General features: G+C 43.5%; 1 protein-coding gene across 16 annotated transcripts in view; it reads left to right on the forward strand.

Moving 5' to 3' along the window:
* Window positions 1–16,178, forward strand: part of FAM222B (family with sequence similarity 222 member B) — a 204,875-nt gene that overhangs the window by 158,386 nt on the left and 30,311 nt on the right. The window contains exon 6 of one of the 16 annotated variants that reach the window (XM_056559075.1): window positions 12,161–12,241. The exons of the other annotated variants lie outside the window; for them this stretch is intronic. The gene's annotated coding sequence lies outside the window, so the exon portion shown is untranslated. The remainder of the gene's footprint in view (window positions 1–12,160; window positions 12,242–16,178) is intronic. 16 annotated transcript variants of the gene reach the window in all.

The following is a 16,178-nucleotide window of genomic DNA, read 5'->3' on the forward strand; positions in this document are numbered from 1 at the left end:
CCTCGCACACAGCACTGGGCACACACACACACACACTCGGGTCTCCTCGCACACAGCACTGGGCACACACACACACACACTCGGGTCTCCTCGCACACAGCACTGGGCACACACACACACACACTCGGGTCTCCTCGCACACAGCACTGGGCACACACACACACACACTCGGGTCTCCTCGCACACAGCACTGGGCACACACACACACACTCGGGTCTCCTCGCACACAGCACTGGGCACACACACACACACTCGGGTCTCCTCGCACACAGCACTGGGCACACACACACACACACTCGGGTGTCTTCCCACTCTGTTTAATGTGTTTACTATGAATTGTCGTAATGTCGCATTAATCCCTGAACAGAACCTTACTTAGGCTGGGTTTACACCACGTTTTTCAAATACGGTTACCGTATACGGTTTTCCGCTAAAAAAAAAAAAAAAAAGTATGGCAAAAACCGTATTTAACCGTATGACTCCAAATTAAAGCGTATACGGTTTTCCCCGTACGGTTCTCTCCGTTTGCATCAGTTTTTGCCAACGGTTTTGCTATTTTGTTGGAATTAGTTTTCCAGCAATTTAATAAAGTTATTATTGTTCTATTGAAATTCCAATCTGCGCATGTATCAACTCCAAAAACGGATTAGAAAAACCGTGTGCAACCGTTTTCTGAAATTCTGTGTACGGTTCTCATAGACAACAATGTTAAAAGAACCGCATACGGTTCGCATACGGTTTTCCAAACGGAGGCAAAAACGTGGTCGACAAAGTTTTTTCCTACGGTTGAAAAATCGGCAAAACGGATGCAACCGTACACAACATTTGGAATACGGTTTACAATGCATTCTCTATGCATACGGTTTTTGACACGGTCGTATACTTTTTTTTTGCAGAAAACCGTATATGGTTACCGTATTTGAAAAACGTGGCCATTTGGCACTGTTGGGTTCCGGATGATGGCCACATATGAGACAATTCTATGTGATTATGGTTCTTGTCTCTTGTATAGTGGTATCGCACAGTACCAGGCTGGCACTACCACAGCTGCCACTATGTAGACTAGACATCATGTCCTTTTGAGCTTTAATTCACTTGTCTGGTCTCTGATTACTAAACACTAGAAGAAAATACAAAGCCATATGGCCCATTTAAAGTGGTACTCCCCTGGAAAACATTATAATTTATTATTATTATTTTTTAACTAGTGCCAGAAAGTTAGATTTGTAAATAACTTCTATTTAAAAATCTAAATACTTCCAGTACTTATCAGCTGCTGTGTGCTACAGAGGAAGTTCTTTTCTTTTTGAATTTCCTTTCTGTCTGACCACAGTGCTCTCTGCTGACACCTCTGTCCATGTCAGGAACTGTCCAGAGTAGGAGTAAATCCCCATACCTATCCTGCTCCTGACAATTCCTTAAATGGATAGAGGTGTCATCAGAGAGCACTGTGGTCAGACAGAAAGGACATTCAAAAAGAAAAACTTCCTGTGGAGAATATAGCAGCTGATAAGGACTCAGCCCATTTTGGCCTTAAGGACTCAGACAATTTAATTTTTACGTTTTAATTTTTTCCTCCTCGCCTTCTAAAAATCATAACTCTTTTATATTTTCATCCACAGACTAGTATGAGGGCTTGTTTTTTGCGCGACCAGTTGTCCTTTGTAATGACATAACTCATTATATCATAAAATGTATGGCGCAACCAAAAAAACACTATTTTTGTGGGGAAATTAAAACGAAAAACGCAATTTTGCTAATTTTGGAAGGTTTCGTTTTCACGCCGTACAATTTATGGTAAAAATGACGTGTGTTCTTTATTCTGAGGGTCAATACGATTAAAATGATACCCATTATTATATACTTTTATATTATTGTTGCGCTTAAAAAAAATCACAAACTTTTTAACCAAATTAGTACGTTTATAATCCCTTTATTTTGATGACCCCTAACTTTTTTATTTTTCCGTATAAGCGGCGGTATGGGGGCTCATTTTTTGCGCCATGATCTGTACTTTTTTTTGATACAACATTTGCATATAAAAAACTTTTAATACATTTTTTTTAATTTTTTTTTTTAATAAAATGTATTAAAAAAGTAGGAATTTTGGACTTTTTATTTTTCTTTTCGTTCACGCCGTTAACCGTACGGGATCATTAACATTTTATTTTAATAGTTCGGACATTTACGCATGCGGCGATACCAAATATGTGTATAAAAAAATTTTTTTACGCTTTTTGGGGGTAAAATAGGAAAAAACGGCCGTTTTACTTTTTATTGGGGGAGGGGATTTTTACATTTTTTTACATTTTTTTTTTTTTACACTTGAATAGTCCCCATAGGGGACTATTCATAGCAATACCATGATTGCTAATACTGATCTGTTCTATGTATAGGACATAGAACAGATCAGTATTATCGGTCATCTCCTGCTCTGGTCTGCTCGATCACAGACCAGAGCAGGAGACGCCGGGAGCCGCACGGAGGAAGGAGAGGGGACCTCCGTGCGGCGTTATGAATGATCGGATCCCCGCAGCAGCAGCGCTGCGGGCGATCCGATCATTCATTCAAATCGCGCACTGCCGCAGATGCCGGGATCTGTATTGATCCCGGCACCTGAGGGGTTAATGGCGGGCGTCGGCCATTGCCGGCAGGTCCCTGGCTGCGATCAGCAGCCGGGATCAGCCGCGCATGACACGGGCATCGCTCCGATGCCCGCGGTTATGCTTAGGACGTAAATGTACGTCCTGGTGCGTTAAGTACCACCGCACCAGGACGTACATTTACGTCCTGCGTCCTTAAGGGGTTAAAGGAGTATTCTGGTGCAGAGTATTCCTGCTCCGTCCTGCCCGGGCTGCAAAAAATGAAAGTAAACCATCTCTCACCTTCCCGGGTTCCCGCGGAGCGTCACTACAGCTGATCGGTCCTCCGGTCCATCTTCTTCATACTTCCGTGTGTAACGAAGCGTCACATGGCGCTCAGCCTATTATGGGCCGAGGCTGAACATCGCGGCGGCTGGCAATAGGCTGAACGCCATGTGACGCTTCGTTACACCCGGAAGTATGAAGAGGATGGACCGGAGGACCGATCAGCTGTAGTGGCGCTCCGCAGGAACCCAGGAAGGTGAGTGAGAGGTTATTTTCATTTTTTTTTTTACAGGACTGAGCAGGAATACTCTGCACCAGAGTACTCCTTTAACTTTCTGGCACCAGTTGATTTAATAAAACAAAACAAAAATTTTTCATGGGGAGTACCCCTTTAAATATAGTCTATTGGATCAATGTGATACCTTTTAAATAGCCATGCCTGCTTATGACATCCATATTGTGGCTTCCAGGTTGTTAAAACTACAATCCAGTGCAGTGTTTCCCAACCAGGGTGCCTCCAGCTGTTGCAAAACTACAACTACCAGCATGCCCGGGCAGCCGTTGGCTGCCCGGGCATGCTGGGAGTTGTAGTTTTGCAACAGCTGGAGGCACCCTGGTTGGGAAACACTGATTTAGTGACAGGTCCATCACTGGGCACATCACTGAATGACACCATAAGGCAGGGAGTCCCTCGCGGTGTTTGTAATTTTCACTGCAACAGAACCTGACAAATAGGACGTGTGAACACAACCCCTTACATTTAGGAATATATGATCCAGATATTGTCCTGATTGTTACGTCAGGGTGATTAATCGGACACTTGATGGTCGCCATAAGGCTCTGTCATACCCCCCCCCCTCTCCCCCCATAAGGACTTACTGACTGCTTCAAAATATTGTGACCCATTTTGGGAACATGAATTGTCCCCATGTTCTTCTGTACTGGATGTCCTCTGACAAGCTTTAAATATTTTCCCAAAGATATCAGTGTTATGAAATAAGAACTGTAAAGCCTCGTGACTATGTATGTTAGTAGCTAGAGATGAGCGAACTTACAGTAAATTCGATTCGTCACAAACTTCTCGGCTCGGCAGTTGATGTCTTTCCTGCATAAATTAGTTCAGCTTTCAGGTGCTCCCGTGGGCTGGAAAAGGTGGATACAGTCCTAGGAAAGAGTCTCCTAGGACTGTATCCACCTTTTCCAGCCCACGGGAGCGCCTGAAAGCTGAACTCATTTATGCAGGAAAAGTCATCAACTGCCGAGCCGAGAAGTTCGTGACGAATCGAATGTACTGTAAGTTCGCTCATCTCTATTAGTAGTGCAGTGATTCAAATGTGCATTTTTCTCTTCAATATAAGGCTGCGTTCATACGGCCGTCTAGACCCGTCACGTTCTTCTCCCGTCCACAAAAAAAACCCCAAAAAACGGACAATAACTGATGCAAACGGATGTTGTTTGTTTGGATCCGTTAATATTAAAAATTATTTTTTTTTTTTGTTCTGAGCATGCTCAGAAGTAAAAAAAAAAAAAACGGATGACCTTAAGGGTCTATTCACATGTACAGTATTCAGTGCAGATTTGACGCGCAGGATTTTCTGCTGCACATTTCAATGTAAACTGAACACCGCTTGAAATCCTTCGCATCAAATCTGCACAGAATACTGTACGTGTGAATAGACCCTAAAGGCTCATCTGTTTTCCATAGAATTCAATGTTAAATTTACTGTATCTGTTTTTTTCTTCAGTTAATAAAAATACTGCATGTGCCGGTTTTTCTGCCGTAAAAAAAAAAAATTTACGGAAAGGAGTGCCGACGTGTACAAACGGATGTAAACTGATTGTAAAAAAAAAAAATCCCATTGACATGAATGGTATTTTTTTTAAAACCCTTTTTAATCCGTTTACGGCCTGCAAGAACGGAAGCGAAATGGGGATAAAAAACGGGGACAGAGGGCCGTGTGAACGCACCCTGAGATCTTAATACATGAAATTCTACAGGTGACATATTCTCGGAGTAATAAAAAAAGTGTAAATATTTTTGAGTTGTGCCAGTAGATGGTATCCCCTGAAATGGAGGGCATTCATCCTCTGGGCACAGAGTAGTCACAGTGACCTGGGTAGGCACAAGTGTAATTCAATAGGTAGCAGAATGTTTTTAGCGAAACATGCAGGAGATATTGTACATGTGAACATACCCTAAGGTCCTTTACTATTTCACTCTTCATTTTAAACTACAGCTCAAAATCCACTATTTTAGGGACCTTTCCTAGCAATGTGCATGTATTTATGGAAGTCATTTTGTTTCCTGATATATCACAATATTATCTCATACCGTAGTCAGACTCCAAGGTTCAATCCACGGGAAAATTACATTTGCACATTTCAGTGGGATTCTGCTGCACTCTGCACTATTCCAGCATCTGGAATCAGATTATACTTGTCTATTCTTTCTGCGGATTCCAATCGGAAATGCATTGTCATCTATGAGACGCCGCATTTGTGCCCGCCGGAACGTCCACCCATGTATTCCAGGCCAGACATTCTGCACATTTTCGCCCATGTGAACCCAACCTTAGGGTATGTTCACACCGAGGAACTTACTTGGGTAATTCTGCACACACATTCCACCGTGACCGCTGGGAATCACTGTGATCATTGGGATGGGACCCGGTGCTCAGAAGCTGAAAAGACTACGAAGAGACCCTGGTTCCCTCAGTTAGGAGCGGATGTCTTTTACTCATTTCGGTGAGAGTGCCAATGATGCCTGAGGGCTGTACTCCGGGCTTTTTGGTGCTCCCATAGAAATGTAGACGGCACACGATCCTCACTGAGCACTAGGTCCCATCCCAGTGATTGCGGGGTGTCCCAGAGGTCGACCCCTCCTGTGATCAGCTACTTATCCCTTATCCTGTGAATAGGGGATACGTTTATTTTTGCCCGATTCCTCCTTTAATAACCAGTCTATTGGTGGTTTTAGCACTGATCCTTCTCCAGATTTCCAACACAATTCCACACAAATGGTGGCATATTTGCAGAATTTTCTGACTAAAATGATTCCTCCCCAGTGTGAACATACCCTAAGGTTATGTTTATAATGCAGTGGTCTCCAATCTGTGGACCTTCAGATGTTGCATAACTGCAACTCCCAGCATACGTGGACAGAATTTAGGGGGGAAGGGTTCTGCTGACCTGTTGCAGATATAAGGTTGCATTCACACCACATTTTGGGTATATGGCAGCTGGATCCGGCTCGAGTGAATTTTAAAGTCTCCTTCCTTATCTCTGCCGGCCTGCGCCGTACCCCATTCACTTCAATGAGCCAGATTGAGTCTGGTCGGCTCAGTTTTAGACCGTATCCAGTTTCGTTGCCGGACTGAAAACCGTGGTCTACCACAGTTGTAAGTCCAGCTGCAAAACTCATATGGTTCAAAAGTGAGCCGACCGGAGGTACTAGTTGACTCCGTCCGTCTCCTTAAAAGGGGTATTCCAGGAATTTATTTTATTTGACTATACTACAGGGGCTGTACAGTTAGTGTAGTTCATAATATAGTGTCTGTACCTGTGTGTGACGGTTTTCTCACAATTCTTATGCGATTATCGCCCCAATATTTTTAACAGCATACAAAATTACTGTTGTGTCTGGATTTCCTACGTTGCAGTGCAGCGAGACATTACATCACTAGTCAGGTGATCGGAGGGAGCCTGTTAGCTTAAATTTTTCAACAGCTGTAGGCCTCCTGGTTAGAAAGGGGCTCAATGGGTGGGGCGGCTGATGTGTGGTGATCTCAAACTTTCAAGCATGGAACTGTGGGATGTGTAGTTTAGAGAACAAAATCTACCAGGAAATACCCAGTTCTGGCAGGTAAGTACTAAAATCACCTTATGGTGGATAATCCATTTAAAGTTATTGGGATCCATCAGCGGCCAGTTTTTAAATTCTCCCGCAGGATCAGGCTGCCATATACCCAAAATGTGGCCTGATTTCAGCCTTCTATCCTTGTTGTGTGTCTGTTTACAAACAGAGATTCTTCCACAGAGCAGATAAAATTCAGCACATAGAGATGTAGCCCAACTTTATACCCCAGGGAGCTGGGCAATGTCAGGACCCCCGACCACCTGACACTATACTGAGGACCCCCCCCCCCCCCCAAAAAAAATACTGCTAAACAGCGTGAAACCGCCATAATTTAGAAAAATACTGTGATATACACTTTTGGTCATACCGCCAAGCACTACTCTATATACTAGTGTATCTCCGGCTGCTGCGAGACGACAACTCTCAGCATGCTGTCCGGGCATGCTGGGAGTTGTAGTTTTCCAACAGCTAGAGGCACGCTGTTTGATAAACACCTCTATACACCTTCAATTACTGTTAAGTCAATTTTGAGAATGCACCCCCTGCCATTTCCTTTCACAGTATATATAGTCTACTTAAATTGGCTGTTTTGTCAGCGCGGACCCCTGGAGACCACCCAGCCCTGCGTTCCTCTGGGAGAGCAATGCTTAGAATGCAAGCAGGGTTTGTATATGCCGTATGCATATGCCATCTGCACGTCCCTTTTGTGCTGGGATTGCTGTGCAGGAATAGGCTGCGGTCATGCCGCCGCTGCTGCCAGCCCATCACCACCCTCTCCAGTTGCTGAAGAAGTACATGGAAGCTGCCAAGCGGAAGGAGGTTAGGCAATTAGACTGTTTCCTTACGAGTCCTTTAATTGTGTCTCCTAATACTCCGTATTCTGTTTACAGCTGAGCCGATGAATCATAAACCTGTAATGGCTGTTGGGTTTTCTCTAAGGTGCAAGGTTCAGTGCACACAGTAAATTATATTGTAGGGTTTTTGTTTAGACGGAGGCTTATGGATTCTTTACACAATTTAAAGGGCTTGTTCAGTTATATCGTAGGTTCGTACAAAAAATATTCTCTGTACTTATGATAGTTACCATGTACATGATCCTGGCATTGATTTTTTTTTAGTGTAGTCTTTCTGCTGACGGTTAAACAGGTTTCCCCACTTCATGTAATCTATAGTGTTACTTTACTGGAAGTAAAGTAGTTGATGCATGAAATGACCTTCCAGAAGAAGTGGTAGCTGCAAATACAGTGACTTTTAAAGCGTAACTTACATATAACAGAAGAATAATGCTTAGATTTTTTTACTCACTAGGTCATGCAGCTTCTGTATTTGGCTCACAAATCCCTCTGTTCTTCTGCTCGCTTGTTCTGACATCTACTGCTCAGGAAGGGGCATGTCTCAGGCAAGCGCTGAGCCCGCCCTTCCTTATTATGCATTGACTCCTCCTTGAGTCTGGTGTGCTCTGCTGTGTGGTAACCTCTGTTTTCATGCTGAAGTCTGATAGGACAGGAGTGAGCACAGATGAATGTTAGTCCTGCCCTCTCTTACTGGACTTTGTTCCTGCCTGTATTTCAGCTGGGACAAAGATGATGCTGCAGCCGGACAGGATTATGTTCTGGATAGTATGATTTGTAGCATGGCCAGATTAGAGCATTGGAGTAATGGGACACAGACAGGTATGTGCAGAGAACAACAATACAGCCCAAATCTCATTTCCATAGGGGCTTTTTTGACATGAAAAACATTCTGTGTGCTCCAACCAATGGACTGACGAGTACAGAAAGCACCCAGACTGTCAGGTCGGCTTTCCCACAGACACCTCTCTGGCCGGCATCTGATACTATTTAGGTCATAAAAAAAGAACCAATCTATATGCTTGGAGTTATAGTTTACCACAGCTGGAGGTACCTGGTTAAGAAACACTGCCCTAAGCGCTTGTCGTACCTTAATGTACGAAGGCCTGGTACCTCTGAAGATCACAGGATAGGTGGTAAGTTTCCAGGCCCCAATGGGGTCTGGTTTACTGCTTTTGAATAGAGCTGTAGTTGAGCATGCAAGCTACCCTTTATTGGGGTTATAGATTTATGGGCTCTACCTAGGCCCATCTTATTGATGGCCTAGTAATTGTAGCAAACCCTATAACCCTTATTCACCCTAGTCTGTCCATAGATTATATATTTGTAATCCCTGACTGTCCCTATCAAAGTTAGGGTTCTTTCACACTGCCGTTGTGCCCCGTCCGAAATCCACCCCCCTTTTTTTTTTCTCTCTCCTTTTCCTTTAACATCCATTATCGGGACGTGGCATCCCGTTCACTATAATGGTGTCCTTTGGGCGCCGTTGTTTTTTAGCAGAAGTCGTGGTAGTAAAAGACATTGCATGCAGTCATTTTTCTCCCACTATTCTCCCCTCCTTCTTCTAATGTCCACTGCCTACCGGGGTCACAATGGCAGTGTGAAAGGGGCCTTAAAGGGGTACTCCACCCCTAGACATCTTATCCCCTATCCAAAGGATAGGGGATAAGATGGTGGGGGTCCCACTGCTGGGGACCCCCGGGCTCTCGGCTGCAGCACTCGCCTCAACGGCTTCCAGCAACACTGGAGGCTTCGGATCCCGACCACGCCAGCGAAAGAGCGTGACTCCGCCCCCGTGTGACTTCACGCCCTGCCCCTCAATGCAAGTCCCATAGGCTTGCATTGAGGGGGCAGAGTGTGATGTCACACGGGGGCGGAGCCGCGACGTCACAACGCTCCGGCCCCGTGATCGACAGTAATCAGACCTGGAGCGAACACGTCCCCAGCGGTGGGACCCCCGCGATCAGGCATCTTATCCCCTATCCTTTGGATAGGGGATAAGATGTCTAGGCGCCGGAGTACACCTTTAAAGAGGTACTCCGGAACAGCTTGGCAAGAATGCTGAGCAGCGAACGCTGGAGCTGTCACCGGGAGCTCGTGACGTCATAGCCCCGCCTCCGCATGACGTAATGCCCGCCCCCTCATTACAAGTCTATAAGAGGGGGAGTGAAGTCTGTCACGCCCCCTCTCATAGACTTGCAATGAGGGGGCGGGGTGTGACATCATGAGGGGCGGGGCAATGACGTCACAAGCTTCCGTCTCCAGCGTTCGGACAATTTTTCAAAAAGGGTGAGCAGCGGAGTTCCCCTTTAACTATCACACTTCCAAATTAAATTTTGTCTGATAAACTAACCTAATGGTGGAAGACATTTACCGGAGCTGTTGCAGGCTTCTAGAAATAGTGTCCATAAAATTTCTTCTCTACGTTATAAATTGAAGTACAAAGCATTTTCCCGTTTGTTTTGTTTTATTTTTTTTTATTTTCCTGCAATTTTTTTTTTTACTATTTTAAGCATCTTTTTTTGGTAGTCCCACACTTATAAACTGCCCCCCCCCCCACCCCACATAAAAAAAATAAAAATGTGCAGAAGATGAAAAACATATAATGTATCAGATCTTCTCACAATTTACTAGAGGTTACCTGTCTGATGTATTCCTTCCTGTGAGGACAAGGAGATGCCCATAGGCATCCATTAAACTGTATACAGCGCAGCCTATTGTGAATAGCGTCCTTTCAATACGCTTAATGCATACGCCAGAAGCTGCTCCCTGCCTGTGCGCTAAGTGTAGGGCCATAGCTACATGTGAACAGCGCTTAATTAAAATATTCAGCGTTCTGCTATTTCTTGCCTTATCTAGGCTTTTTATTGTATTCTTGTCCAAATGGCTCAAATGCCTGATATTCTCTGTGATGATTTTACTGCCGCTTCACATAATCTGCATTCAAAGGATTAACCAATTCTCTGAAAATGATTTTAATTACGGTTTTATCAAGGCTATTGTCTTCAAGACAGAATGCTGATGCCTCACTTTAGGTCTGTAGTTAAGGATGCTTACTTATGTCTATGTCAGTGTTTCCCAGCCAGGGTGCCTCCAGCTGTTGCAAAACTACAAGTCCCAGCATGCCCGGACAGCCGAAGGCTGTCCGAGCATGCTGGGACTTGTAGTTTTGCAACTGCTGGAGGCACCCTGGCTGGGAAACACTGATCTATGTAAGGCTGCATTCACACGGGCATCTAGACCCGTCCCGTTCTTCACCAGTCAATAATAAAAACGACTTAAAAAAAACTAAAGACAATAACGGATGCAAACGGATCTGTTTGTATCAGTTATTGTTCAGTTAATAAACCATAAAACATTTTTTTTTTTTTTTTTTTTAAGCTCTGAGCATGCTCATAAGTAAAAACGCATCAAAAAACTGATTACATTACTGATCACATTAAAGGCTCATCCGTTTTCCATAGACTTCAATGTTAAATTTACTGTGTCCATTTTTCTCTTTCCTTTTTTTGACGGTAGAAAATATACTGCATGTGCCTTTTTTTTCCTGCCGGCCCAAAAAAACGGAAATGAATGCAGACGGGTACAAACGGATGTAAACGGATTGTAAAAAAATCCCATTGGCATGAATGGGATTTAAAAAAAAAAAAAAAAACTTTTCTAATCTGTTTACAGAACAGACGGCCGTGTACACGCACCCTTAAAGGGGTATTCCAGGAATTTTTTTTTATTTGACGATGCTACAGGGGCTGTAAAGATAGTGTAGTTCATAATAGTGTCTGTACCTGTGTCTGACGTTTTTTTTCACAATTCTTCTGTGATTTTCACCCCAATATTTATTTTTATCAGCATACAAAATGACTGTTGTCTCAGATTTTTCCCAGGTTGCAATGCGGCCGAGACCTGACTCACTAGTCAGCTGATGACAGGGAGCCTGTCTGCTTCAATGGGTGGAGGGATCACTTGGTGGGAGAGAGATCAATCTTCAACTAATGCAACAGCTGTAGGCACCCTGATTGAAAACCACAGGTCTTTTGAATGGATGCAGCTCATTTATGTTTCAATGGGTGGGGTGGCTGATGTGTGGGAGGGAGGAAAATGGAATTTGTAGTTAAAAAAATAAATCAAACAGGAAATGCAAGTTCACAAAAAGCTAGCCACAGTGTTATGGTAATCTCATAACATAGCCATTTAGCCCCAAGACAAGTGCAGATCCTTCCTAAGCATGTCCATTACTGTCTGCCAGGTACGTATTAAAATCACCTTATGCTGGATAACCCCTTTAATGAAATTGCATCAGTTATAGGCACTTCAGCCTTCGGCTGTCCGGGCATGCTGGGACTTGTAGTTTTTCAACAGCTGGAGGTACCCTGGTTGGGAAACACTGATCTATGTAAAGGAAATCGCATCCGTTATGTGCACTAGTTGCTATAAGTCGACTTGTTTTGTTTTTTCACTTTTAGTCCCCCTTCCTTTTTGTTGGTGCCTGGTAATGACCCTGTGTCTGGTGTAGGTGACTCGTTAGCATTAACCCTAGTGTGAACAGTCTCTTCTCTGCTTTGACTCTTGTGCCTTCTTCCTAACAGGTCTAGTAACTGTCAGAAATCTGCTTTTCCGATGTGGTGCGGTTTTGATGTAGCACACTCGCCTGTCTCCGCTAGCACTTTGTAAGTTCTCTAGCGATGGTTTTTGTTGTCTTTAGTCCAAACACTAAAACGTTAAATGTTTTTTATGTTACTGTCTTGTAGTATTTGCCATTTCACTTTGGACCCTTTAAATCCTAAAATGAAAAATCTGTTTAGGCACCAAAAATTGTATTGGATGTAGCTTTATGTGTAAAGTCATACACAATCCTATGTAGTTTAACCTCTTAAGGATGGACCCATTTTTTACTTTAATCTTTTTTTTTTTTTCACATGTCTTTTTAAATGGTAATAACTTTAGAACGATTTTTCTCAGCAGAGCTATTCTGAGATTTGTTTTATTGTGACATATTGTACTTTATAGAAGTGGTGCATTTTTGTTGACTCATGAATTTTTTGTTTGTGAAAAACTCCAAAATATTGTGAAAATTTCTGGCGTTTCTTTTTTAATTATGGTGTACACTGTGCAGTCAAAGTGATATTTATTCTGTGGGTCAGTACGATTATGGCAATACCCATTTTATATGGCTTTCTATGTTCTTTTTTCCTTTTCTGAGCAAAATTCTTTTTCTGCCATTCATTTTCTAACAGCCAGAACTTTGTATTTTTTGCGGGATGAGCTGTACTTTATAGTGGTATCATTTTTTTGATACGTACTACCTTATAGCTCTTTTTTTATTTCGCTATTTGTACCAAATTTGTCGAATTTTTTTTTTTTTTTTTACATCATTCACCGTGCTCAATAATTTTCATTATAGTTTTATTGTACACGTTATTACGGACGTGGCAATACCTATTATGTATATGATTTGTGTTTTTTTAATCTTTTTTTGATGACAATACAGGGTTTTATTGGGAAAGGGGCAATTATTTTTTTTATTTTATTTATTTTTTTAACACTTCATTCATGTATTGAACAACCTTTTATTTTATTGTTCACTTTTTCCAGGTTCTACAATGCTACAATACATTTGTACTGCAACACAGTATAACCTGATGTGTTGCAGATACTCAGGCTTCCGTAGCAGGCAGACAGGAAGTCATCAGCTGACCTCCTGCTGCCATAGCAACCAATGGCAACCCGTGATCATATCACGGCACCACCGTTGGTGAACACCATCTATGGGGTTAACACTGCCGAGAGCGGTGTGATCGCGGCCCCGGCAGCTACCGCGTGTCCCCATCTTTGATTGACAGCCTTGTCCCGCCGCCGGTCTCCTGCAGGAGATCGTTAGGACGTATGCATGTGTCCCATTGCGCGAACGTGTCGGAATGTATGCATACGTCCTATAGCGGGAAGGGGTTAATATTGTGCAGCCATTATAAGTGTATTTGCTTCTATAGGTGTTGTCTTTGTAGAGGATTTTATCTAGTGCAGCAACATGTCTAGAGTCCTTTTTAATACGTGGCCTGACAAGTCTCAGGAGCCAGACTAGTGTCTAGTAACTTGCTATTATTGTGTAACTTGTTGAGTCTTTTTGATGGGGTTTATTAAAGTTATTAAACAGCTTCCGAAGCAAAGTTGAGTTTCGTGGCTTATTAACTGGCCCTTTTGTTATTTCTCTCCTAGAATAAGTTTCTCTATTCCTGTGCTGTTCGCTGTCCTGCACAGTAGGGATTTTTTAGAGCCGATACCGATAACCTGTGAACTTTCAGGCCGATAGCTGATAACTTATACCGATATTCCGTGAATTTTAATACAACCCCCCCCGCTTTAAATTAATGAACTTTTCAATGGCTTTTGTGGAGCCAGAGACCTCCACCTGGGTCCAACCACCGCCGCTGCCCGATTTGCCTCCCCCTGCTTTTCCTCTGGCCAGAGACTGCCACCGCTGCCCCATTGCCTGCCCCATCCCCGGTTTTGTAATTACCTGTTCCCGAGGTCCGCGCCACTTCTGGCTCCCTCTGCGTTCTGAGCTGTCACCGTGCGCCGGGCCACTGACGTCGCGTTGAGGACGTCACTCGTCATTGCGCAGTGCACAGCAACAGCGTAGGACGCCGCAGGAGCCAGAAGTAGCGCGGACCCCGGGAACAGGTAATTATAAAACCGAGGATGGGGGGAGGCAATGGGGCAGCGGCGGTGGGTGGACTCGGGACCCCAGGACAGGCAGGGGGACAGAAGCGGTGGCGGTCACTGGCCCCGCAAAACCTGTTGCAGTGCATTGATTTAAAGCGCCCGCATTATCGGCAAGGTAATTGCCGATACCGATAACTTAGTAAATCTTGAATATTGGCCAAACCAATAATCGGTCGATCCCTACTGCACAGTGAAGGGGTCTCCAGCATTCAGGTGTATTGGAGCTGTGTTGTAGATGACGGAGAGCATGGTAGTGTTTACCTGATGCTGAGGCCCCTCCATTGTTATCCCACCAGCTATATTTTAAGCAGTGTTGCTGATAAACAGTACAATACAATGTTTTGGGACCTGCACAAACCGCTCTAGTCATAATATACACAGCCTCACGGGGAGGGAAGGAGTGAGGTCACCAGAAGGGAGAGGTCAGGCCGAACTTACTGCGCCTATTTATTGCTATGACAACTACTTTTGGATTGGCTCCCTCTTCTGGTCAATAAGAAACATGAATGACATTATTACTTTTTGTTTTTAAAAGCAAAAGGAAGAAATGGAAGAAATGTCACCCACATTATGTTTAAAGTATTGACCCATATACTTTTCAAGCCTTTCTGAAGGCATTTTAATGTTTTTTTATTGCTGTTACATGTATTTGAATAGAAAATAAAGTTGCGGTAAACATAATGAACTAAAAGCTTTGTGTTACTGTAACTTAAAATATTTGACAGATGGAAACGTTTTGTTGGGGGTCTGTGCGCGGAGACCCTCACTGATAGTGAGCAGGGAATGGGCTGTTGTCTTCTCTCCTTGCTGCGTTAGACTAACTAGACTATATAGAAAGTCTATAGAGACAAAAGAGAAAAATAGACAAGGGCACTCACCTGGGACACAATCTAGCTTCAATACGCTTTATTCTTCAATACACGGAACATACAGTGCCGTACAGGTGCATCGCAGAGCGATGCACCTGTACGGCACTGTATGTTCTGTGTATTGGAGAATAAAGCGTATTGAAGCTAGATTGTGTCCCAGGTGAGTGCCCTCGTCTATTTTTCTCTTTTGTCTCTATTCATTATGATTGGGACTTGAGTAGCGCACCGACACATTTAGCCAGTGCAGTGCTCCCATCTTCCTGCCGGAGTATATCCCTAGTATGTGGGCACTGCGGAGTCCACGGTTTTCTTCAAAGCTTTCTATATAGTCTTATCTATACTCAGGTGTCAGTGGGGGTCTCAGCATCCAGACCCTGACCAATCAAAACTTCTGACAGTGTTTTTAATTTAAATGATCCTGACACTTTAGTCTTTGCTCAGTCTCCTGGTTTTCAGAGATTGCAGATTATCTTGTAGCCCTTTGCTAGAAATGGGACAGACCACAGACCATCGGTTTTTGGACCATAGGATGCTGGATAAGTGACGTACGTTTGTTTATTTATTTTTTTTTTTTTTTAAGGGGGGGGGGGGTTGTCCAGGGTTAGAATAAACATAGCTGTTTGCTTCCAAAAAACAGCACCACTCTTCTCCTCAGGTTGTGTGTGGTATTGCAACTGAGATTTATTCAGTTCAATGGAACTGAGCAGCAATACCATACACAACCTGAAGTCAAGAGTGGCACTGTAGTAAGAAAGCAGCTCCGTTTTTTTATAAAGTGACCATGGACTGTAGCTTAGCATCACTCTTCTACTTTTAACACACTTGCTGGCACCTTGGCTTTAGCTGGCCAAGTTTTCAGGAAATGTTTTGTCCAGATCCCAGAATGGCAGGGTGATAATATAGTAACGTCAATTCAGGTAGAAGAAACAGACATGGTCGCACATCTACATATTGTATTTTGATCTAATTGCTTCTCAGCATAAATTCTAAAACTAACAGGTTGTTAGTATACATT

Source organism: Hyla sarda, chromosome 2 (genome assembly GCF_029499605.1).
Source record: "Hyla sarda isolate aHylSar1 chromosome 2, aHylSar1.hap1, whole genome shotgun sequence".
Lineage (NCBI taxonomy): Eukaryota > Metazoa > Chordata > Amphibia > Anura > Hylidae > Hyla > Hyla sarda.